At 34.0% G+C, this 24,670-nt stretch overlaps 1 long non-coding RNA gene across 6 annotated transcripts; it reads left to right on the forward strand.

The window, feature by feature from the left end:
• Positions 1-19,927: 19,927 nt before the first annotated feature.
• LOC103496562 (uncharacterized) lies at positions 19,928-23,836 on the forward strand. Of its 6 annotated transcripts, XR_007819754.1 has the most exons (5): positions 19,928-20,536; positions 20,841-20,918; positions 21,020-21,730; positions 22,029-22,177; positions 23,653-23,836. It is a non-coding gene; the product is annotated as an uncharacterized LOC103496562 (long non-coding RNA). The 6 variants fall into 6 exon arrangements; XR_007819751.1 differs by having other exon boundaries at positions 20,841-21,730; XR_007819752.1 differs by lacking the exon at positions 19,928-20,536 and adding an exon at positions 22,775-22,929 and having other exon boundaries at positions 20,553-21,730.
• The last annotated feature ends 834 nt before the right edge of the window (positions 23,837-24,670 follow it).

Consider the following 24,670-nt stretch of genomic DNA (forward strand, 5'->3'; position numbering starts at 1 on the left):
TAGAATAATAGCTTTTCAAGAACTAAAACTGCTACTGAAGAAACTTGGACTACTTTCCTATCTACCCCTGCCAAAAGAGATAGAGAATTCTTTCTTGTACTCTTTCTTATCTTTTTTCATTGAATTAATTAGCCTTTGGCAATAAAAGAAATTAACTCGACCTACAACTGACCCACGTAGCAGGAGAAGCGAAGTGCATTTCTCTAAGAAAATCAGAGAAAACGAATCCTTCAAACGGAGCGTAATCAATGAACATCCATAAATCAGGGGAGTCTGAAGGATGAAAGAAAAAGATATCGGAAGAAGAAGAAAAAGGTTTGAAGTTCACTCAATGAACAAGGTCTCGACTGAAAGGAGAGAGTTGAATGAGATAAATTGGAGTTCCATGAATGAGTCTGACCTATCCACTTAAAGTAGCGGAAGTTTCAGTTCCTGAAAGAAAGCAGGAACATGAAAGTTTGAGTTCCATTAAGAGGTATGACTATCCTAAGATGTTTCATAAGGAAGGCCTAAATCCATCTTTTTGGGATAGGTTTCTAGCATGAACCGGTGTGGAAGCTTCTTTGAAAAGGGCTAGTTATCCCATGGTGATATAAGGATCCGAAAATACTAATATTGGAGTTTGGCATCCCATGTGGCGATTTTCTTGAAATGAGATTATGGTTTATAACTGATAAAAATTATAGAATATCAGATTAGTGCGATTCCTTATCCCGTCTATGATACTCAAGGGAGCATGAGAAATGGAATGAATTCACGTCTTTGTACTGAGGAAGGCTGTCAGGACACTCTTTCCATTCGCAGTTTGACTCTGTCTGTCCCCTACATCTAAATGGGACTGAAGAAGAAGGTAGGTTATCAGCCGCTCAAATGAGCCTTTGTTCATTGAGGCGGTTGGGTAGGACCTGCTTTCAATAGAGTTAGAGTAAGAATTCCCAAGTAAGAAAGGGGAAATATCGAAGAAGGAATTCACATTTTCAGTTGGAATTCTCTTTAGCTTTATTTTCTTATGAATAAGAGTAGAAGACGACGTAGAAGCCACTATTTCAACTTGGTTTGGGGCTAAGCTGTGCTTAACCTCATAAGCGAGAAAGAAGAGGATCGGGAGAGGTACGAAGCTTCTTTACTCTCAAGGTTCTACTGAGTCGAGTATTCATCTGTACTATTTCAAGAGAGAGGATAATCTCATCATCGGGATAGAAGGTTAGATCTAAAATCTATGGTTAAGGCGAGATCTACTTGAGGAGACCTAGTTCATGAAGTCGAGAACATCAACTCTTCTCCTGTTCCCTATCTATCTTAGTTCTTGCTTTCCTCAATAGGTCATATCAACTTCTGATTCGAAAGCTAATTTTGACTCACTTCTTCTATGAAATCTTCCCTTTCTGATTCAATTGAGTTTCAATAATGAAAGGTCCTTCGGACTTCCAAACCTCAAATAAATACAAAACCCTATGGTTGGTACTCTCAGTCTCATGAAGAAGAAAGAGTTGGGGGCACGCGACCTAGGGAGGAAAGGAATCCCACTTTTCTGAGGTAGAAGTTGAACTGCTCTCGCTTGTAGATGAGCCAAGTCAGTCCATAGGCTTCTTTCTTTCTCTTTTTCCTTTATGTGTCCAATCATGTAAATCTAAGTGCAGAAATCGGCTGAGGCCAATCCATTCATATTGATAAGGAAGGTATTGCGGATCGAAGAACAAAGGCAACCAGCACTAGAAGAACTGCTACGTGGGCGTCCTTCTTTATCGGCAAGAAAAGAAAGAAGAAGAGTGGCACTAAGACAACAACTTCTCAATCTCGTGCCACAACCTCCGCGCTCGAACCTCTTCATACTCCCAACTCCAAATCCTAAACTGGGACCTTGAGCGAATTAGTCTCGTAGTGGGATTTCAAGGACTAAAGATTTTGATCTGACTAGGTAGAATGAGGGAGGGCATATGCACGAGGGCTTTCCTTCCTTCTTTCACAGACCTTTCCATCTTCTTCTTTGAATGGCACTATGGCAAGTTCCACTTAATGTGACCTCTGCACCCATAAACGGAAACGATGTAAAAGCTTTCGCATCGCATACACTATTTTTAACAGTATTTGGTACCTGTAATCTATCTCAGTCTCATTAGAAAATAATAGAGGTCAACTGGACTAAGCGAGGCTGCCATATCCGAGACTATTAGCATGAGTTCCCCTCTCACCAAAGCTTCTGAACTTGCCAATAAGTGGTCTATTCCTAGGGTACGGGTCTTCTATTAACTAAGTCAGTGCTAAAGAGAGGTGGGACACATCGATAGACAATAGACCAAGGAGGTTGTTGCTTGCTAAATCAAAGAGAGCAGAGCAGAAGGCCCCTCGCCTAAGATTATAGGTCTAAATATCTTCTTCTTTCTTTCGCGGGAAGAGAGAATCAGTCCCCGGAGAAAGTAGTGGAGGCTCAAAGAATTTGAGTCCTTATTGAGAGAACCTTCCAAACCTCAAAATAATATGAAAGCCTATCGTCGAATCGCTTTCAGAACTAAAAAGACAGTTTATTCTTAGTTGTCATTCTCTCTGAATTTGATCTTTCATTCTCTCTTTATCCCCTATTCATTGATTCCTTGTTCATCACTTTGATTATTAGAATGCAAAGCCACTAAAAAGAGTTTACGAAGTTAAGAGACTCGAAAGAGGTGTATCAGGATAGGTGCTATGCTCCCATAGGATGCCAAACCAACCAGTACACATAAAGCAATAGTAAGACCATAAGAAGATTAAAAGAAAGATGACCCTTTTTTCCATAGGTCTTCTTTCATTCGATGTTCTTGAGTCTGAGTCCAAAAGGACTCTCAAAAGTTCTTTATTGACCCTGATGGGGATAAGGGTCAAATGTCATGAACATGAAGAAGAAGGGAAAAGGACATTCTCTTTCGCTTAACTCGTTTTGGAAGGAAGAAGAAAGTAGCTCAGTAGTCTCTATTGAGGAGGTAGTTAGTACTTAATCTCTTTGGTTTCAGAAGATGATGTGGCTTAAAAGACAAGAAGAAGAAATATATTCCATGATTAGACCAGTTCGGAGGCTCGACTGAAAGGAGAGTGAGATTGCATTAATGACTAATTAAGCTAGTCTAGACACTTAATTTAATCCATATTAACCTATCCTTCGAACGGAGGAGGTGCCAAGCGAAGCGACTGTGAAGGAGCGCATTAATGAAATAACTCGACTCAAAACAATAAATAGAGGTTCAAAGAATTTAAATGAAAGCAAAGGTCATTCTTCTTCAAATTTGAAGGAGTGCAACAAAGTGAATAAAGAGTGAAAATAATATTTCAGAACAAAGACCTTAATATTTTGTGAAGAAGAGGTCTCTCTCTTTAATTATTCCTCTTTTCTTGGTTAATTGGTTAGGAAGTCTCTCTCAGTCTTTCTGGATTTATTGACTTCCAAACTAGTTGATTCTTCTGAACAAGCTTGACCTGATCTAAGACCGGTAAGAAGATCAGAAGCCAACAAGAGGATCCAGCAAAGAAAGCAAGAACTGAGAATGGGTGGAAGTCTCGACCGAAGAGGAAGAACTCAATGGAAGATCAAGATCCAGAGGTTTCTCCCCAGTTTCGAAGGCAGAATAGGGGAGTCTACATCATCCCCTTAGAAGTAGAGACCTATAGAAAGATTGAATGAAGAAGTCAAAGGATTCATAAGAGAAATCCAAGGTAGAAAGAGGAAGAGAAATGAGAGACTCCCAACCTCGAGGCTCACAGACTCTTTCTAACTCGGCTGATTCTAACCCATCCTTTCTATACGATACCCAATCCTGAACCGATATTTTCAATAAAGCATGTCCAGCTCCTAATTTGAGTTGGGTTTATTGCCGATTCCTTCTTTAGGAATGGAATAGAGTGATATAACATTCTCTATTTTCTTCTCACTTTCTAGAGTGGGATTTCACTTTTTGATTAGAATATTGACACTAGATCCTTTCAACTTACACTAGATCCTTTCAACTTAGGCCTTTTATATAAAGTAAAAGGTTCAAGGCTAGAGAAAAATGCAAAGATATTTCATCTTTCTGCTAACCGAAGTGACTTGAAACCAGAACTGGTAGCCTCAGCTTAAAGACCAGATGGTGAGCGTCCTCTACTAAGGCCCTGTCGAACCGCTACATGGGCAAGAGAGACGAAAAATGCCTATGGCTAGAGAAGCCTTTAAGTTTTCCTTTCTAAGCTTTTCTGGACTGACCGAACTTGCCCTGCCTGATTGATCCTTCGAGTTTCCTATGATAGGTAGTCCTTTACCTTCTTTCTTTTGGTGGGGGAGTTAGTTCCCGCGCCTCTTTTAGTGCGCCCCGTAGGAGTTTCCTTTGTCCCATAACTATTTATTGGCAGATTGATTCATCCTTAGGCTTTCTCTAGCATCAAAATAGAATATCATCCCTTTATGTATGGAAGGCTTTCCTGGAGATAGTTGATCCTAGGCTTTCCTCTGTATAATACGTAGTAAGAGCACGTAGGAGCAGGACTCGCCAAAGAAGTAGAGCGGGAACTGTAGTCTTTTCTCCTTGCTTTCCTTCCAGTCCGTGGGCTTCAATAACTTCCTCCTTCCCGTCTAAAGGACTAACGACTTTCCTTCTGCCTCAATGAACAAGGGCTTCGATTGTGCCACTTCTTCTTCCTCCTCATTTTACAGATTACCTCACACCTTCATGTGAGACACCCTATGAGTTCGAGCTTCTATAAGTTAGAGCTTGCTTGACCTACTGAAGCATGGAGTCGGACGCTAACTTCTGATTTGCGTTAGAGAAATCCTTGACTCTCATTTCCCTTTCGTACCATAGGCTTTTCACTAGCTTAGACCAACTGGATCGAGGGTGTGAAGCTTCCAATACGAATATAGTCAATACCTACTACACGGGTTAGTGAAATTCAGAGGTCCAACTATCCTAACTAGTGGAACGTGATCTTGCTTGAATGAAGACATAAGTCACATGAAAAGAGAGTAAGAGTTGGAGTGTTGGAAACCCAAGAAAAGGACGGTAATGTCCTAAATGAACCCATTCCAAGATGCAAGTGCAACAGAGCCCACAAAATTGTTAAGGGTAGCACTTTGATCGAGAAGCTCTAATCCAGAGATGCCAAAAGCTTTCTAACTAAATGAGAAAAGACGAAAACCCTAGAATCGACAAATGACCTATCGACATAAGTAGCAGTTTTAGCATAAAAGTGTGCAAGTCATTATTTTTCTTATTCTCCTTGTTTCGATTTCAGACCCCTGGTTGAAAGAAGTTCTCACCTCAAATCACCTTTCAATCATGAGTTAGCCATTCAAAAGGGTGAAACTCAACCATAAAATCTAGTTTCCCAAACTGCTAATCCTTTCAGTTCCATTCTCACATAAGAGAAGGAAGATTAGTCAGAAGAAAAGCAGCGTAAAGGAAGAGGAAGAATAAAGGCTAACAAGAAAAGAAGGCTTCTATTATTATGTCGCGACTTTCATCTTCTATATTATGAGGCTTACTAGTAATGCTAAAGTTTCCTCCCCTATCTTTTTCTGGCCATCCCATCTAATCAAGTTTTTGACAGTTCAATAACCCCACGTGCTTCGAATTCCAATGTACTTCCCCTTGAGAAAAAAAAGGTTAGACGGCCCCTCCGAAGGAGTCCCGAAATCTACCATATTCACTCTTGATTTTCTCGTCATAGAGGATTCAAAATTCTTTCTTGAGTTTGAAGACTAAAACCAACTATCATTGGAGCAATTATCCCTGGCAATAATAAAGTGGTCGTGCATCGGATCGGAAGATGAGTCTGCCTTGTATCAGATTGATGTACAGTAAAGGTCTTGACCTTACTACTAAGAGGCTCAAAGAATTTGAGCTCAAGAGGATCAATGAAATATAATTGATGCCTGAAGTGATTCATTTCATCAAGAAAAAGTGGTAATTTAGTTGAAAGGGAACTATCTCAATGGAGATGCCATGTCTATAAAGCAGGGTAGGATGGATTGGATTATATTGCCCCAACCCAACTCGATCTTAGGGTGGGTGCAACATCCGCCTTCATGCCTCCTCACTGCTTTGTGGGTTGAGGCCTTTGTCCCACCACCAGGCTGAGTTGACTTCGTTCTTCTCTCGAGCTGCAAGGCGACGCATGTCTGACATCCAATCTAGGGATTCTAGCCTTTCTTTCCAACTCAGATAAGCCTGATTTAATGAGGCAAGAGAGATAATCACCGCTCCGTGGGCACTAACCTCATTAGAATCGAGACATCGGAAGGGATCTTATGTCACGATCAGAGTACGAGCTACTTCAACTCAACCATTAATAACACATGAGAAAGAGACCTACGAGATTGGTTATTCTGGAGCTAACTCAAGAACTCAAGATATGAAGAAAGAGTCAAACCTATACGAACTCTAGTCCACTCATTCACGATCAGAAAGTGGTTAATATTCCATTTCCTTCGTTGCACTCCTTTGAAGGATAAAGACTTTCGCATTCATTCCACAACTCTTGTTCATTGATTTGTTTTGAGTCAAGTTATTCTAATCTTAAGGGCTCGTTCCACAACCCCTGTTCATTGGTTTGCTTTCAAATTCTTCAATAATTCTTCGATCCTTATAGTCGAGTTATTTCATAACCTACTCTGCCTTGTCTCGATCAAAGAAAGAGGAAGAAATAGGAAGAGGCAAAAGGCTCTCAGGAATTGAGAAGATCGAAGAGAGAAGACGTCTATCCCAAGCTGGAATATGATGCATGTTGATAGCGATAGGGAGAGGAGTGGAAGAACTTTCCCTTCTTTAGTTGGGGAGAGGTGCTCAGCTGCTTTACCTACAAGGAAATTTCCAGCGTAATTAGATGTTAAGGAACCAGAGGAAGCAGCCTTATCCCTTTCAAAAGCAAGACCAGATTGATCGCTATGAGGGACTGACAAATTCGTCTTTGAGATAGCATAGCCTCCCAGTCGTTTACTTTTGAAGTCGGGATCGTGGAACGGTTAGTTTCCTAGTCGTCTTCTGAATTGCCTATGGCCTCCTGAAAGTCAAGTAAGAAAAGCAGGATAAATCTTTTAAATTTTAGAGTAAATCATCAAAATCCGTACCACAAGCTTCTTCTTCAACTCTCAAACAAAGCAGTTAGCTTCTTGACAATCTCTTCTCTAACCCAACCCAGGATCGAGGGAGTACATTATAAAGTCTCGGGTGTAAATGGGGAGCTTAATTTTGAGAATGAATTAACTAAATGAGAATACGACCTCTAAGCTCGTGGCTTCCTTATTCCCTCGTTCGCGGTTCCACTTATTCTGGGATCGTAATCATCCCCTTCCACTCATATGAAATGCGGTATCAAACCGCTTAAGGTCTCCTTGCCTCCTTCTTTCTTGATAAGATAATTTCAGAGGCAACCCTTGAAAAAGAGAGGCAATCAATGAACAAGGGTCAGTCCGTAGTGAGACCGCGCGAAAGAGATGAGTACTAATTCACAAGAAAAAAGGGGTTTCACTGGGCTCTTTGCACTTGTAAATATGACTTCCAAATGGGTTCCCACTTGCACTCGGTATGGATGGATGGAAAGAGCTAAAAATGACATGATTTTTCCTTCCAAATACACTGAGAGTACCACTTTAATTATAATACAAATTTCATAACAATTATCCATAATACAAATGCAAGCAAGCTAGAAAATAATAAATCTAAATTAAAAATGTGACTCATAAAAAGTCATTGCACAAAAAAGGACAAAAGAAAAAAAAAACTCAAAATTTCAAAACAATCCATAATGAAAAAAATGTAAACTAAAACAAATAATCTACATTTGTTTCCTAATATGACATTGTAAAATAAAGGACCAAAAAAATAAAAAGAATAAACTCAAAATTTCAAACTCCAAAATACAAAATGCAAGCAACCTAAAAAAAATAATAAACCTAATATAAAAATGTCTCATAAAGAGATATCACACAACAAGGACAAAAAAGAAAAGCAAAAAGCATAAATTAAAAATTTAAGAATAATCCATAATGCAGAGCAAGCTAAAAAGATACTAAATGTAAGTTAAAAATGTCTCCTAAAAAGACATCACACATCAAAGAATTAGACTAAAAAAGAAACTCAAAATTTCAGTGAAAATTTTGATGTTGTGGTCTGGATAGGTTTCAAAAAGGAAAGTTTTGAGAAGGAAGCATGAAGAAGACAAAGAAGGAAAGATTGAAGAAAATGTATGTCTTATACATTGTTGTACTTTAATTCATTAAACGTACTCTATTATATAAATTCATAATATAACCTAGACAAATAGAAAAATACTGAAAGTGAAGAAGATCAACAAGGAGAACAAGATAAAGATGAAGAAGAAGAAGGTGAGATAGTATTAGATGAAGAATCCAGTTCATGGACGAAAGAGACGAGTGAACAGAATGAAGGATCAATAGATGATAAAAAGAGAAAAAAGACTACGGAAAAGGAAAAGAAGGTAATCTATATAACATTTGATAACTATAGATTTTTTTTTGGAATTTTTCTATAAATTTTCTTTTTATAACATAGGTAAAGAGTACTAAAAAGGCAGAAAAGGCAAAGGAAGATAGAAGAGGAAAGGCAAAGCACCGATGAAACAAGAAAAAGCTGAGGTATGTGTGATATGGTATTGTCGTTTATATGATATAGGGGTAATTACACTGTATTTGTGAATTCTGTTGTATATGATGGAATTCATTCTGAAATATATTGAAACTTGTTTATCAGAATTACAGTGTATTCGTGTATTATGTTTAGAGTGTTATGCATTATGGAGTATGATACTTTGAATTTTGATAACTTAAAGATTTAGTCTATAATTACACTGTATGTTTTGTATTCTATTGTATATGATGCAATCAAGTCTATAAATGGACTTAAATTCATTTATCATAATTACAGTGTGTTCGTGTATTATGTTTGGAGTCTTATACCTTATAGAGTATGATACTTTGAAGTTCGATAACTTAAAGATTTAGTCTATAATTACACTATATTTTTTAATTTTGTGTATATGATGCAATCAATTCTGGAAATAGACTGAAACTTATTTATCATAATTAAAGTGTATTTGCTTATTATGTTTTGAATGTTATGCATTATGGAGTATGATACTTTGAAGTTTGTTGACTTATGGATTTTATCCATCATTTTTTTTAATTGACCCTGATAGTTTTGCATTACTTTGTACTTAAAATTATTTATGAATAAATATTGTATATGACGCAATGAATTCTGGAACATGTTAAATGAGATTGTGATTAATTGTAGTGTATTATGATTGTGGTTAACTTATAGTTTATTACACATCAATATTAGAACTCAGTGTACTTGATATGATCTAAACGAAGGAATAAACCTTTAAAGATTAATCTGCAAACAAAGAGCACAATAATAGATAAGATCAAAGAAAATCTTGCAGATAGATTGACCAATAGATTTAGAGAAGGAATATTTGGGCACTTTGTTGAATTCTCCATAACAAACAAGTCCTCCCAACTATTACTGCACCTTATTCAAAGAATGTGTAAACCTAAATCAACAAACCAACTACATTCTTTTAATAGGAAAAAGGGTGCTTAAGTTTGGGTTGAGAGAGTTCACTCTCATTATTGGTCTAAACTACCATGAAATACCTGACATTAGCAAATAAAGTATAAAGGGGGATCGATGATTGAAAAGAGTGTATTTCGAGAACCTGAAAACTGTAACTAAGCAGTACTTGAACATTATGTTCAACGTAAGCATTGTTGGAACAGATGAAGATAGAATAAAAATGGCAAAACTGTCCTTCCTTGAGAGGTTCCTGATCCTTAAATAAGAAAGCTTAAGTATAGAGCAGGATCACATCATTATGGTAGACAAAGATGAACTATCTGACGGGTATCCATAGGGGAAGGTTGCTTTTGACCTTATAGTGGAGTTCATGAATAGAGTTGTGTGTAGCAAGGGGCAAACAGGGATTTCAATGGGAGGCTTTATTTTCTCCATTCTTGCTTAGGCTTACAGGTAATCCCAAGATTGAGTACCCCACCCAACTACTTTACAAGGAGGATTTCAAATGAAGTCCCTAGAATAATTAATTGGACAGTAGACATGCAACCAAAATAGAAGGATCTGAAATAGAAGGTCTTCGATTCAGCCACGATATGTAAATCTTTTTATAACAGTTTTAATACTTGTAACAATTTTAATACTTATAAAATATTTTTTTTTCCTTTTAAAATAGGTTGAAGTGTCCCTTATGCTCACTACACCTAATGAAGTGGGCAGGCCATACTTCGCACCATTCCTAGAGGCAGAAAAAATATACGGCAAGAAGCAGAAGATGAGCTTAGAAAGAGCCAAAAACCTGATCGCATTGCTCATTTGTCCCTGAATAGAGGCATGCCCTCTACAAGTCAGATTGATGGGTTGAAAAAAATTGTAGAAAAGATTGAAAAATGTTAAGAGATAATGGAGAAAGGTATAGAGGATATTCTTGAATTTTTTAAATCTATAGAGTTGAAAATGAATAAAAAGTTTGAAGAACTAGGACAGAGATTGAACAGAACTATTGAAGAAATCAAAAGTCAGCAGCCTAGTTCTTCGGATGCCCAAAAGACTAATGAATATATGGTAAGCATGTGATATAAGCATAAATTTTCTTTTCTGACAGATTGTACTTCAATATTATGTGTACATGTAACAGAATGTTAAAATACATTGTATTTGGTATGTAGGGAAAAAGAGCATTTGAGGAGCACCTTGACAAGGTAGAAGAGGATCGAGATAAAGAGGAAGAACAAAAAGACGAAGATGAAGATCTGAACTTGGAATTAAAAAATCCAAAAGTGCTTCGGAAAAAAGATGACGAGAAAAGGAAAGGGAAACATGGCTGGAAATCGAAACCAAACTTCCAGAAGGCTAGATGGTGGACAAACTAAATTGAACAAATCATGAACAACACCTACCACCCAAAGACAAGATGGAGATCACTCACTGTATAAGGTAAAGAAATAAACTGAATATATAGTACGACCTGTCAAAATGTTTAGAATACATCTTAGAAACTAACATGTTATTAGAATTTATGTTCTAAAACTCGTACTTTGTTATTTGATTCAATAAATTTGTTATTGAATGCTATAATCTTAAAACCAATAAATTAAGGTCCCAAGGCTATTTTACTAAGTTTGTCAATACACTTGAACTTTATGTAGAGACATAAACATGGATTAAGTTCAAGTTAATAGACCAAATAGTCTATAGTGTATGAATAAGGTTGGACGCCTTATTCTTATTCTCGAAAAACACTATCAATGCGGCCCACTCCGTAGTTAGTACAAACGATGTAATCCTGAATCGTTCATGTCAAGACATGGAAGTGAGGGCATCCTATGTAAATGGTTTACATAAGACTGGAACCACGAAGTAGTCACTTTTAGTTATAACGCCGTAAACTATATAAACTGACTATTTCAATTATGATGACCTAGGTAACTTGATCTTAATCCTGAGCTAACTATGAACTTCTGTTCATTCGGTAGCATCCTTAGATCTGCATAGGTAAGGGAAGCTCATCATTGCTAGCCCAATAAGCCTCCCATTTCAGGGATAAGACCGAATGGATAGCTAAGAACATAAGGTGCAAGACGGAATTCACTCATTTAAACCAATTGTTCAATAGTGGATCAGTGGGCCTTAAGGAGCAAGATGTAATCTCGGGGATAAAACGGTATTTTGACCCAGCCAAGATTACAAACAACTTGTGAAGGATCAACTTACTCATCATGGTTATATCAGGTGGATAGAAATATATCTATAGTGAGGGGAGTGCAACTAAGAGTCTTTAGTAGAATGACTCTTTAGTTAACGAATGTTGATTAAGCTTTGGTTTAAAAGAGTTTAACCAGTTAATCTCGAATCGTTGGAGCCCATGATCTATAGGTCCATTAGGTTCCCCTACTAGCTCATATGGATTCAACTAAGAACAATATGTTGAAATAACTCGAATTATTCGAATTAGGTAAAGAGAGAGAAACCGACAAGTATATATGATATAAGTCGGTAAATATAAATTTTAAGCTTTATGTTTAAATATGTTTTAAATATGAATATGGATTCATATTTAGAAGCTTGGAAAGTTTTGAAACGGTCAAAGTTGTAAAAGTCAACATGTTGACTTTTGACTTTGAAAAAAAAAACTTTGACTGGATTTATATTCAAATATGATTTGAATTTTAGAAAAATGAACGCGGATTCATACTCGGGAGCTTGAAATTAGTCAAGATGGATAAAATAGCAAAAAGTCAAAAAGTTGACTTTTGACTAAGAAAAGTCAAAGTTTGACTTTGACTTAATTGGTTAAATGACCAAATTGTCCTTTGACTAATATATTTATTACTAAATGTTAGTGGGAAATGTGGCAGCTTATAATGCAATTAGAAGCCACTAATTCCATTAATAGTTAATAGGAATACTTTTTCTCTCTCTTTCCTCATCTTTTCTTCTTTATAGTACGACTAGGTTATGGAATAGCGAGACCAAAGGAAGAGGAAGTTGGAAGCCCAGAGTTGGGAGGAGCCTCCTTTGTACAAGGCTTAGTTAGCCTTTATCAGACAGTGTTCGCTGGTGTTGAGATTTCATGAAGTAAATTGCATGCATTTTGCATGTAATTTTCTTTATAAACTTCCATTTACAGAATGAGAAAGAGATGATAGAAATTTCATAAGAAATCTCTAAACGATGCACCTACCTCCATCCATCTCTCTAAGATTTCCTTCATAAAAACGAGTCCCACAACTCGGTTCTTAGTCCTGAGATTAGTAGGTCAACATAGTGGTTGTCCTTTGCTCGTGATCTTCAGGCAAGAAGAAGTTTTAGAACGAAGAAGAAGTTAAGAACTACAAAGGTAAGCTCATCGTTTACCTTCTCTATTCTTTGTTTAGGTCTATCGTTTAGTTACAACATGTTAATTTCTAAATCGTTTAGATGCATATAGAGTAAAGCATGATCCTTGTCTTCCGCTGCATGTTTCTCTGATGTTTTTTTTTGTTCCTTCAGTGTACATAATTATTATAGGACAAAGGGGATAGTGAGGAAGAAATAATTAAACAGGCTCATACGGTTAATCGACGAAAAAGTTATATATGATTAAATGAAGAAAAAAGAAGAAGATCGAATGAAAATGGTATAGTACTGAATGATTGGCATATGTTTGTTATAATGAATGACTATTAGATTTTAAGAAGTGTGGATCCCAATTACAAGGTGTTTATATCTTTGAGTGCATGAAATAGGTTCTATATAATCAATGATATGTATATATTTTTGTTATGAACAAATTGGATATGTTTGTTATCATGAGTGACTTGTAACTTCAAAGAACTGGATATTTGAATTCTAGAGACTTTATGGTTTGAGTACTTTATTGATAAGATAAGTAATGTGTATGTAAATTATAATGTATTTGACATATTGACCCTACAGTTGTGAATTTCAATTACAATATTGAATAATTTTGCTTATTGGACTTGTAGTTTGACTACCCATTCCTTATAATGATGTGAATAGTTGTGTATTCACATCATTCATCTTCTTATAATACTAGTAGCTAATCCTTGAGAAATACTAAAGTATACACAAGGTCAATCTTCATTAAATTCAACCACAAGAATAATGAAGAAAGTGCAACCGACCTTTGGCAGAACCAAAGAATAACCACAAATGGCCAAAGTAATAACATAATTAATATGAACGTCAGGGCACAATTTCAAGAATGGTATAGTTACGTTAAACTTTTTTTTGCTAACTTATAAGTTAAACGAAAGATGCCAAGTGTGGATAAGCTTTCAAATATAGACAAAAATAATCCAGAAACGAGGATTATACTAAAACACGTAAGCATATCTCATACTTCGTATGTAAGTCATAATTTATTATCCTATTAATGGACTTCGTTTTTTTTATATATATATAGTTGAACACAACAAAGGAAGAATTGATAAAGATGGAAGAAGATAGGGAACAACCAATGAAAAGATCAAATGATAAATTGTATAGAGAGGTTAAGTGACATCAGGAATATGGATAGATGATGTAAGAGGGAAAATAGGTCCATCAAACAAAGGGAAAGAATTCATATCCAAACACGTCATCATTTGATTTGCATCTGAGTTCGGCTTGATAGTTTGATTTTAAACTTTTTTGTTATGGGGTACGATTTATGGACATATTTTTTGGTCTGTTGGTTTAATTACATTGAATTTATAAATTTTTTTATATTATTATTTTTAGATATATGAACTTTATCAACTTATGTTTTAGATATATGAACTTTATGAACTTATGTGTTAGATATATGATCTTTATGAATCTATTTGTGAAAGAGGTGTGTAAGATACACTGTGATTCCCAAATCAGCGTATTGTTCTAAACTTGTGAATAAATTAAAGGGAAACTTACACAATTATAACAAAACACCAAACTATTTATGGCCCGTATAACAAAGCCCATAAAATTAGCCATTTTTAAATATTTCAGGTTTGCTCTTCCATCTTTCTTTTGCGATTCGGCTTCCTCCAGCTATTTCTTCTTTCTTCTTTCCTATTTTTTTCTGCAATTTCTTTCCATCATCTTTCTTATTTTTCAATTCTTTATTTACGTCGTTTAATCTTTCCGTCGTCTTTCTACTTTTCCTCTTCTTTTTTTCGTTACGATTTCTTTCCATCATCTTTCTTCTTTTTCTTTTTTTTTACGTCGTGTACAAAAAATAGCAAAATCTAAAAAATCGTATATAAAGAATCTTGAAAAACATCATTTACATTGGAGTAGCCAAATGTAAACTATCGTGTAAAAATGTAAACGATCGTGTAAAAAAAAGATTGTGTATAAAGAATATTGAAAAAAAATCATTTGGATTGGAGTAGCCAAATGTAAACGATCGGGTAAAGAAATCTAAACGATCGTGTACCAAAAGAATTTAAAAAGTCGTGTACCAAATTTTGAAAAATAAATCATTTAGATTTGGGTCCCCAAATCTAAACGATCGTATAACCAAATTAAACAATGGAATTGAAAAGATAAATTGTAACAATATCTAAACGATCACAAATATATTACGCGCCTGTTATTGACGGCGTGGTTGACGGGGCATTTTTTGTATTTTACACGGTGGGTCTCTGAGCTTTTTCCGTTCTTGGAATTGTTCTATAGAGTGTTAAGAGAAATACTTCGAAAGGCAACTACGGTAACAAACTATACACAACGTATCTTGACCCTATATGGTAATATATGTCGTAACTTTCATATTAGGACGATCTCAATGTATCTAGTTTGAAAAGGACTATACTTGAATTTAAAACGAACAACTTACAATAAAGTATATTTGCAAATTCAACACACCTAAGTCATTGTAAAGTATAAGAAATACTTTGTATTTCAATGAACAAAAGATTGATTTTATTCGAACCAACCATTCAACCCCAATGACAACAGAGAACACTTTGAATAATAGACAGTTTCAAAAAAATAATAATAAAGTACTTAAAAATTAAAACTAGTAACATGTAAATTACTAAAACGGTAACTTAAAGTTGAATAGGTTCTTTACAAGACCTACAATTGTGACCTCTTTGACCACACCTGCTGCAACAAACAGTCACTTTTTTTTCTCTAAAAATGAAGTAAACATCTTTTTTTAGGCCTTCTAGCTAAACGTTTAACCTATGGTGGAAGTATTCCATCATTGCCACCTTGGTTTGTATTCCTAATTTGGTCTACACTACCAATTGACGTGTTCCCTTCTTGTACAAGTTTATCAAATTTGAAACATAGTAGAAGTTATCAGTATACATATGCAGATTAAGATTCTTTGTAGACAATGCAATACATGTATGTGAACAAGGGATTAGATCAAGGTCCTATTGATGACATGAGCACGTGCAGTCTAAAATGTTGACAACATATTGTTCCTTACGATGGTGGACTTCAAATTCATGTTGGTCTACACGATATATCTGCCAAATAGTTAAAATAAAATGTCATGTACAAATAAGTGCATACATAATTATTGCATTTATTATTCGAATATCAAACAACTTACATTCATCGAGTGACTTTCCCTTAAAGCTTCTCAAATCATATCTTCTGCATATATTGAAAGTTTCATACGATGGAAATTCCATTTGGTACGATGTTCGTAGAACCATTTTTTAAGCAAACTACGAATTGATTCTAGAAGTCCAATTACAAGCAATTCTCATGATTCTTTTAGAGTAGAATTTATACTTTCAGAGATGTTGGTTGTAATAACTTGGTATCTTTTTCTCCTAAAAAATACCCTAGCCCACCTATGTCTTCCAAAAGCTTCCAACTCATGCCTAATTGATGGAGAGAGATGATCGAGTTGTCTCATGTAGTATTCAAACGTCAATGGGGTATAAACTCTGGCATATTTATGGAAGGAGTCCTCGATGGGAAGCAATTTATGGTTCTTTTCAAGTTCTTGTGAAAATGGAATGCACATAATCCACATGTTCGGTGTTTCGTAAACGACATTATACCCATTTTCTATAATTTTGTGAGCATCAGACACAATTATCATTTCATTTTGTTCTCTAGAAACAACTTTAAGATTAAAAAAAAAACCATGCCTATGACAAGTTTGTTCTCTGAATCAATAACAGCAAAAGCTAGTGGCATAATTTGAGAATTGTCATCAATAGTGCAAGCACAAATGAGCATACCAAGGTATTTGTTCTTCATGGTTGCACCCTCAACTGAAATAATTGGTACACAATAATTCCATGCATCAATTGAAGCAACTAGTGCCATGAAATAAAACTTAAACCAACTTTCATCGTATTATTCAGCCGTATACGTACCTAAAAATAGTGAAATAAAAAAATTGAGAATTACAGTGTATTTCCATATTGACCAAGTGTTATGTTTTAACATACAGTGTATTTGTAGTTTATTATACATGGATTTTTTCGGATCAATGAATCGGAAAAGGCAAATAGCATGGCGTACAAGGTCTCCGGAGTACCCCTAATGGAATTCAACACAATCTCACGTCCTCTCCAAGCCTTGTCATAGCTTACGTTCACTTCATGATGAATCTTTATATAATTAATAACGTCAGAAAGACAACATGGAGCCTTGTCATTCATTTTAAAGAATGACTTCGTACACTCAGAAACAATCCAAGATGTTGCTTGCTTGTGATCATTTTTAACGATGTGAACAACACACTGGTGGGTATCCGTGAATTTAGGAACTATCCAAATATCACTTTTTTTAATACAGAAGCACATAGATACCAAGGGCAAGATGAATCTTTACAATTAATATCAGACAATGTACGATTGGACCTAATAGTAACTAGTTTAAAGTTATTGTTCACAACAAGCATATAAATAGCTTTCTTCTAATACTGATTTACTCCTAAACATTAATCCTACTTTAATAGGTATTCTAGCATACGGAAATTCAAATACATCAACATCAATAATCCCTGTTTCATGATTTGAATCTTAAGATCTAGGTACTTCACTGTTCAAATACGAGTTATTTTCAACAGCACCAACAGATATAGAATCAACAACAACCAATAAATCATTGTCAGAAAAATTCGACAAAACTAACATAAGCCAATACACATCCTTATCGTCAACAATCCGAATGAGGTTCGAATTATTGCAGACATCCCAGTAAACAGTCAAACGAGACATAGAAAGCTCTGAAAGTGGGAAAAGTCTACCTTGTATGCAATTTACAAATCTGTGAAATGAGGATAAAATTGGAAAGTATACATTTACAACACGATAATCAATATATCAAGAAGATTCAATTCATCTACCATCCAACACAGTCTTCACTCGTTGTAAAGGCATCACAAAAATTCATAAGGATGTGCTGTAAAGATTGAAAGCCTTCAACGAAAACCATTACACAAAAAAGAAAACATTTAATGAAAAATAAACGTGAATATTAACGTTACCAAAAAAACGTCTCAAAATAATTAACTGAAAAATAGTCTCCTAAAATATTATTAAATTAGCACACTTTTAGGGGAATGATTAGAAATTTAAATTCAAATTGTTATTAAAAATATGTATTACATATTATTTAACAAATTGTTTATAAATATTTTGGAATATAAATAAACCAAAAATGTTGAATTTATCTTTACCATTATTTTAGAGATATGGTGTAAAATTTGAATTCAAATTGACGATTCTAGGGGATGATATAAAATCTAAATTCAAATTGTTAATAAAAATATGTATTATATATTATTTATATATGTTTTTTGATAAATTGTTTGAAATATAAAAAATTAAAAAATATTGAATTTATCATGTCATTATTTTGGAGAAATGATGTAAAATTTAAATTCAAATTGACGATTTTAGGGGATGATATAAAATCTAAATTCAAATTGTTATTAAAAATATGTATTATGTATTATTTTCATATTTTTTTTTATAAATAGTTTGATATATTAAGAATCCGAAAATGTTGAATTTATCTTTGCCATTATTTTAGGGGTATGATCTAAAATTTGAATTCAAATCGTTATTATAAATTATACAAATAAATTGTTAATTAATTGACTTAAATAGTAAGAATCCAAAAATGTGGTAGAAAATACTAGCATTATTTTAGGGGATGGTGGTGCAAAATTCTCGAGCAACAAAGTAGTTGATTTACCAAAGATGAATGTTGTTTACCAAATACACTAAATTTGTTATATTCTTCTCATATATATCTTGAATTATTTAAAGGGGTCTTTTCAAAAATATAAAAAAGCGGCAAAGTATTTACACTATATAGAACAATTTTGAAAATAAAAAAGCCCAGACATCAGCTGTGTAAAATACCAAAAATGTCCCGTCAACTACGCCGTCAACAACGCACGTGTAATATATTTGCAATCATTTAGATATTTGTGATCGTTTAGATTTGGCTATTGTTTGGTATACGATCGTTTAGATATGACTACAATTATTTTTCAATTCTATCGTTTAATTTTGTTACACGGTTGTTTAATTTGGTTACGTTTAAATTTGGTTACATGATCGTTTAGATTTGATTGTTTATATATTGATTTGGCTATTGTTTGGTACACTATCGTTTAGATATGGCTACAATTTATTTTTTCAATTCTATCGTTTAATTTTGTTACACGATCGTTTAATATTTTGGTTACGTTTAAATTTGGTTATACGATTGTTTAACTTTAATCGTTTAGATTTGGGGATCCAAATCTAAACGATTTTCTTTTTAAATCTTGGTACACGATTGTTTAGATTTGACTAAACGATTTTTTTAAATTCTTTTACTACACGATCGTTTACTACGATCGTTTAGATTTGTCTACACGATCGTTTAGATTTATCTACACGATCGTTTAGATTTGGCTAAATGATTTTTTTAAAATTCTTTTGCTACACGATCATTTATTTTTTTTATACGATCATTTAGATTTATTTACGCAATCATTTAGATTTGGCTAAATGATTTTTTAAATTCTTTTGGTACACGATCGTTTAGATTTGTCTACCGATGATTTATTTTTTTTACACACTACAAGAAAAACCATCTATTATGACAGTTGGTTCTATCCCAAAATGAAAGAAGGGAAGAAAAAACTGTCATCAAAGGTCAAAAAATGCGTTTTTGGCAGGAAAAGGCAGAATTTTTCGGATTTGAAGAATTTATAACCGTTTTTAAGTGTCATAAATCTATGGCAATTTTTAAATGTCATCAATTATAAATGTCAAAATTCGCGTTTTTAATGGAAAAAAACGTTGTTTTTGGATTGCACTTATACATAACAGTTATTTGTTGTCATAAAAAGTAAATTCATTAAATAATTATTAAAAATATTTTTATTCAAATTTATTAAAATAAAAGTTAATTAAAATACATTTTAATAATAATAATAAAAAAGAAACCTTCATCTCCTCTTTGAGACGATTCTTCTTCTCCTTCGGCCTCCTTTGATCTCTTTCTGATCTCTCATCTTCTCCGATCACGCATCTTCTCCGATCACGCATCTTCTCCTTCCGACTTTCATTCACGAAATTTGGACCTCATCTTCTTTCATTCCCCTCTCAAATTTTAGAAACTCGTTGTCATCTCTTCCGTTCTCTCTGTCGCTCTCTTCTGCTCACCATCTCTCTCTTTCGTTGTCTATCACGCCACGACTGATAGACTGTATACTCGCACACCGACGACCGATAGACTAGTACAAAAACCCTTATCTCCCTTCTTCACACAAAAACCCTTAACATTTGGTCCTTTGGTTCTCAATTTTTTTTCCACACTCGCCGAAGCAAAAATGTTATCTGGGTTTTCACAGGAACTGGCCAGAATGTACTCCGCTATTTCGGCACTGCCGGTGGACGGCGGTGGGGGTAAGTTTCAGGGTTCTTTAGATGGAACGAATCTTCCCGGTGATGCTTGTTTGGTTCTCACGTCAGATCCGAAGGCACGCCTCCGTTGGACGGCAGAGCTTCATGAACGACACGTTGACGCTGTCACTCAGCTTGGTGGCAAAGACTGTGAGTTTGTTTTTTCTTCTTCTTCTTCTTCTTCTAATTGCTTCTTCTTAGTTCTCTATCTGAAATTTGGTCTCTATGTTTGTGCAATGTTTAATTTAATGTGTTAGGATTTTTTTTTCTTCTTTTTTTGCAATGTGTGATTAACCTAGAACTTGTATAACTGCTTAGAACATGACTTCTGAACAATTTTCAATATCTCCAAATTGTTACGAGCAAAGCCACCCACCTTTTAATTCTATGCTCATTTTACTTTTTAAGTTCTACTTTAATTTTGGATGCACATTTGATATATATGAGTTATTAGATTTTGAATGTTTGAGAGAAAAAGTTTGAAGGAAGCCGTTAGAAAATTGGAGGCACAAAAATTTTCAAGCTTGGAAAGGTAATTCCATCCTTGTTAAGTCATCTTCAAGATGGTTAAATATAAGTTTTCTTCATTTTTTTTCTCAATTAACTTTTATTGGGTCCTTACTTGTTGTGCAGTGTACTTTTATATTATTGTTTTGTAAATTTTGGTAGTAGCGAATCAAAATTACCATTTTGTGTATATTGCTCCTGAGGTGTTGCTTAAGAAAGAGTATGGTGAAAAGGTAAATGTTATAGTATAATTATATATATATACATGTGTATCAATATGCCCATTCTATCTTGTGATTTGTTTTAAGGTTGAGATTATTTCTCTTTTTTGGGTCTACCAATGATGCATTTTAGATTGCAGATGTGTGGTCGTGTGGGGTGACCTTATATGTTCTTTGGTTTGTTATTTATTTGTTATAATTAATAGCAAAATTAGATATTGTTATTGGCTACATATGTTTCCTCTGTGCTCCTAAAAAATGGTTGATTTGTTCTTCATGTTGACAACAAGATATTGCTTTGCAATAGGAGCTAACTCAACAACGCCTTTGTCCATTCCCTAAGGTACCGTAACTCAAAAATGCATTTTAACTTTTTTCTGGTTTTTTAAACCTATATTGATGGTTTTGTGAAATATATTGATGGTTTTATGAAATATATTGTTGGCTATGTGATAAAACATTTTGGTAGCTTACAATGTGTTTGATGAAATGCCTCAATGAAGCCTTTGGTTGATTTTTAATTGATTTTTGTTTGTTTGAATTAGAAAATCAAGGCCAAGGGAGATTGCATGGCTATGGGAGGAAGTTTTGAGAAAAAGAGAATGAAAAATGAATGGTTAGATTTTAAACTTTGATAATGTGTAGGGCCTTTAAGCATTTTTTAGGATTTAGTTGTTACGGTCATACATGTTTAGTGTTAGGTTTTATTTCTAGTAGGGTAGAAACTTCAATCTCCTCTCTTATTGAAAAGAATATATAGTCTTAGGATGTATTTAGGATTGTTTCTCAAGTAATGACTTTTTGGAATGAATGAAAAATCATTTGGATACTTGATTTTATATTCTGCTATGGTTTCTTATATAGCACTTTAAGGATGGCCTTCATCACACTTTCGCTTTCTTGAACAAATCCAGGTTGAACTCAACCAAGTGATGAGTTTATTTTGTAGCTTGAACTCAACCAAACGTGCCATTTGTTTGCATATATATCGTGCCTGAGACAGAAGATTATTGATATGAGGCTGATGTTATACCTCAAGAAGATCAGATTAAAAATTCTTACAGTAAGCCCACTCATCAAAACATTGAAAAGAAATGCACAAAATAACATTTCCATCTCAAGTAATTGAATGATTTCTATGAGTATTTATTATGGTGTTTGCTAATGGTTTGCTTCTCATTCCAAGAGCCCCTTGTAGTTTCCAAGGTTGAGAGTTGTTTTTTTTTATTTCAAGTAAGATTAATTTTTATGTAAGTGACGTCTGTTAGTTTGCCAATTTTATTTTGAATTCTTGAATTTTTTACTTATTTTCTAGGAGATAAGGAGTGCAAAGATTGAAAGGAAGAAAAAATTGTACTAGATGAACACGTTTTGGTGAACTCGTGATTCAGAGTCTTTTATTGATATTTTGTACATACTTTTGAGATAGGTTTGTGTTGATGATTGTGAACTTTGCTTTGTTAGTTATTTTTGGTTTAATAAGTCCTTTGAACTAAGTAGTAAATTATGGAACTACTGACTTTATTATCTTTGCTAATATCCATGGACAATATTTTACTCTTTATTCAACAGCTTTCTATTTTATAGTGTTGTCTTTAGAAGTCCAATTTGAGTTAACCTACTGCTTTCATACATTCAAATTTCAAATTTCTCATTGCAGAGACCTTGTAAATGTTTTTGGAGAGTTTCTTCCAAAAGTTAGTGCTTGTAAAATATAGCGAGTAATTCTTCCTCATACTTCATCATATGTATCAAGGTGTGTTGGGCATAAAACTTTTTAGTGCACATCAATGAGCTTTTAAATCCTTTGCAAATGTACGTACCTCTCACTGTGTTATAGTTTTATTGCCTCATAATGTAGTTTAGTTTTATTGCCTCATAATGTAAAGGTTGTTGAGAAAGAAGACTTTAAAGAATCTATAAAATTAAAACTATTTGTGTTATAGTTTCAACTTGAAGTGGCTAGCAAGGAATGAATGACACTTTTGTTTTGACTTTTTAAATTTATTGCTATTCTTAGTTTATTTTTAGGTTTACTCTTGATGATTAGAAAATCTGAATCTCTGTTGCATAATACTTTTGTGAAAAATATGGTGTGGCACTCAAATTTTCATCTCTACCGGCTATACATGCTCATAATTATGCAAAGCCCATTTTTAGCTTTGAGTTTTGTTATTTGTTGTTGGTTTTGGACTTTGTGTGAAGTTTTGTAATTCATTTAGCTAAGTTTGTGGGCTGAATTTGGTATTTGCGATTCTGTTTTTCTTCTTTTTCATATGGATGAATTTGTAGATTTCATTTTTAGTGATGAAATTGTGCATTGTGTACTTCAACAGTAGCATAATTTTGTGACCGTATATGTAAGATTTTCCATTTGAATACCCTCTACATTCCAATACCAAGCTTAGAAGTTATAGAAAAGAATAATTTACTGCCAAGCTTAGAAGTTACTATTGTTGAAGTGTGTACGTGTTGTGTTGTTGAAGTGAATGTGCTGTATTGTTGAATCAATTTTGTTTCCTTTTATTTTCTTACTAGGTTTTTCCAGAATCCATTGGAGCAGCGAAGCCATATTTGCGGCAATTCATTGATGTATAGGCTTTTTTGTAGGTTTGGTAGGAAAATTTCTGGTTTAAATGTAGTTATTTAAATAGCTTGTTCGTAACAAATAATATATGTACCAACACTTAAAGCAATATTATAAAGTGTATGTTTCTTTATATATTAAAGTGTTCATCGTTTCTTTCCGTATGTAATTGTATTGGTCTGTGTAATGGCAGGACAACATGAAAAACAGGATTCAATAAAAAATAGTGCAAGAAAAATAGTGACTAAAAACAAAATTATGACATTTAAATGTAAAAAAAAGAAATTGTCATCGAAAAAGTTTTATTGACAGTTAATTAATGTCATGGAAAGTGAAATGATTCAAGTTAATAAGTGTCATAAAAGATAAATAATGACATTTAATATTTGTCATACAATATTAATAATGAAAGTTATTCGCTGTCATGAAATGTAAACAATGACAGTTATCCGATGTCATAAAATATAAACAATGATAGTTATTAACTGTCATTGAAAATAAATAATGACAGTTATAGTCTGTCATAAGATATTGAATTCGTGACATTTCTTCTATGTCATGAAAAACCACATTTCGTTACAGTTTATAGAACTGTCATAAAATACTTTCCATGACTACCGCATCAATGACTGCAAAAAACTATCACGAAAGCTTTTATTGACAGCATTTAACTGTCATCGTAGCCCATTTTTCTACTAGTGACACGATCGTTTACATTTGGCTACTCCAATCTGAATGATTTTTTTCAAGATTTTTTATACACGATTTTTTAGATTTGCTATTTTTTTGTATACAACCAAATTCAAACGACGTAAAAAAGAAGAGGAAAAGAAGAAAGTTAGTGGAAAGAAATCACAGCGAAAAAAAAAAAGGAAAAGAAGAAAGACGATGGAAAGATTAAACGACGTAAAAAAGAATGAGAAAAGAAGACGAAGAAAATACTAAACGATGTAATAAAGAATCAAAAAA

Source organism: Cucumis melo, chromosome 3 (genome assembly GCF_025177605.1).
Source record: "Cucumis melo cultivar AY chromosome 3, USDA_Cmelo_AY_1.0, whole genome shotgun sequence".
NCBI classification, from domain to species: Eukaryota; Viridiplantae; Streptophyta; class Magnoliopsida; order Cucurbitales; family Cucurbitaceae; genus Cucumis; species Cucumis melo.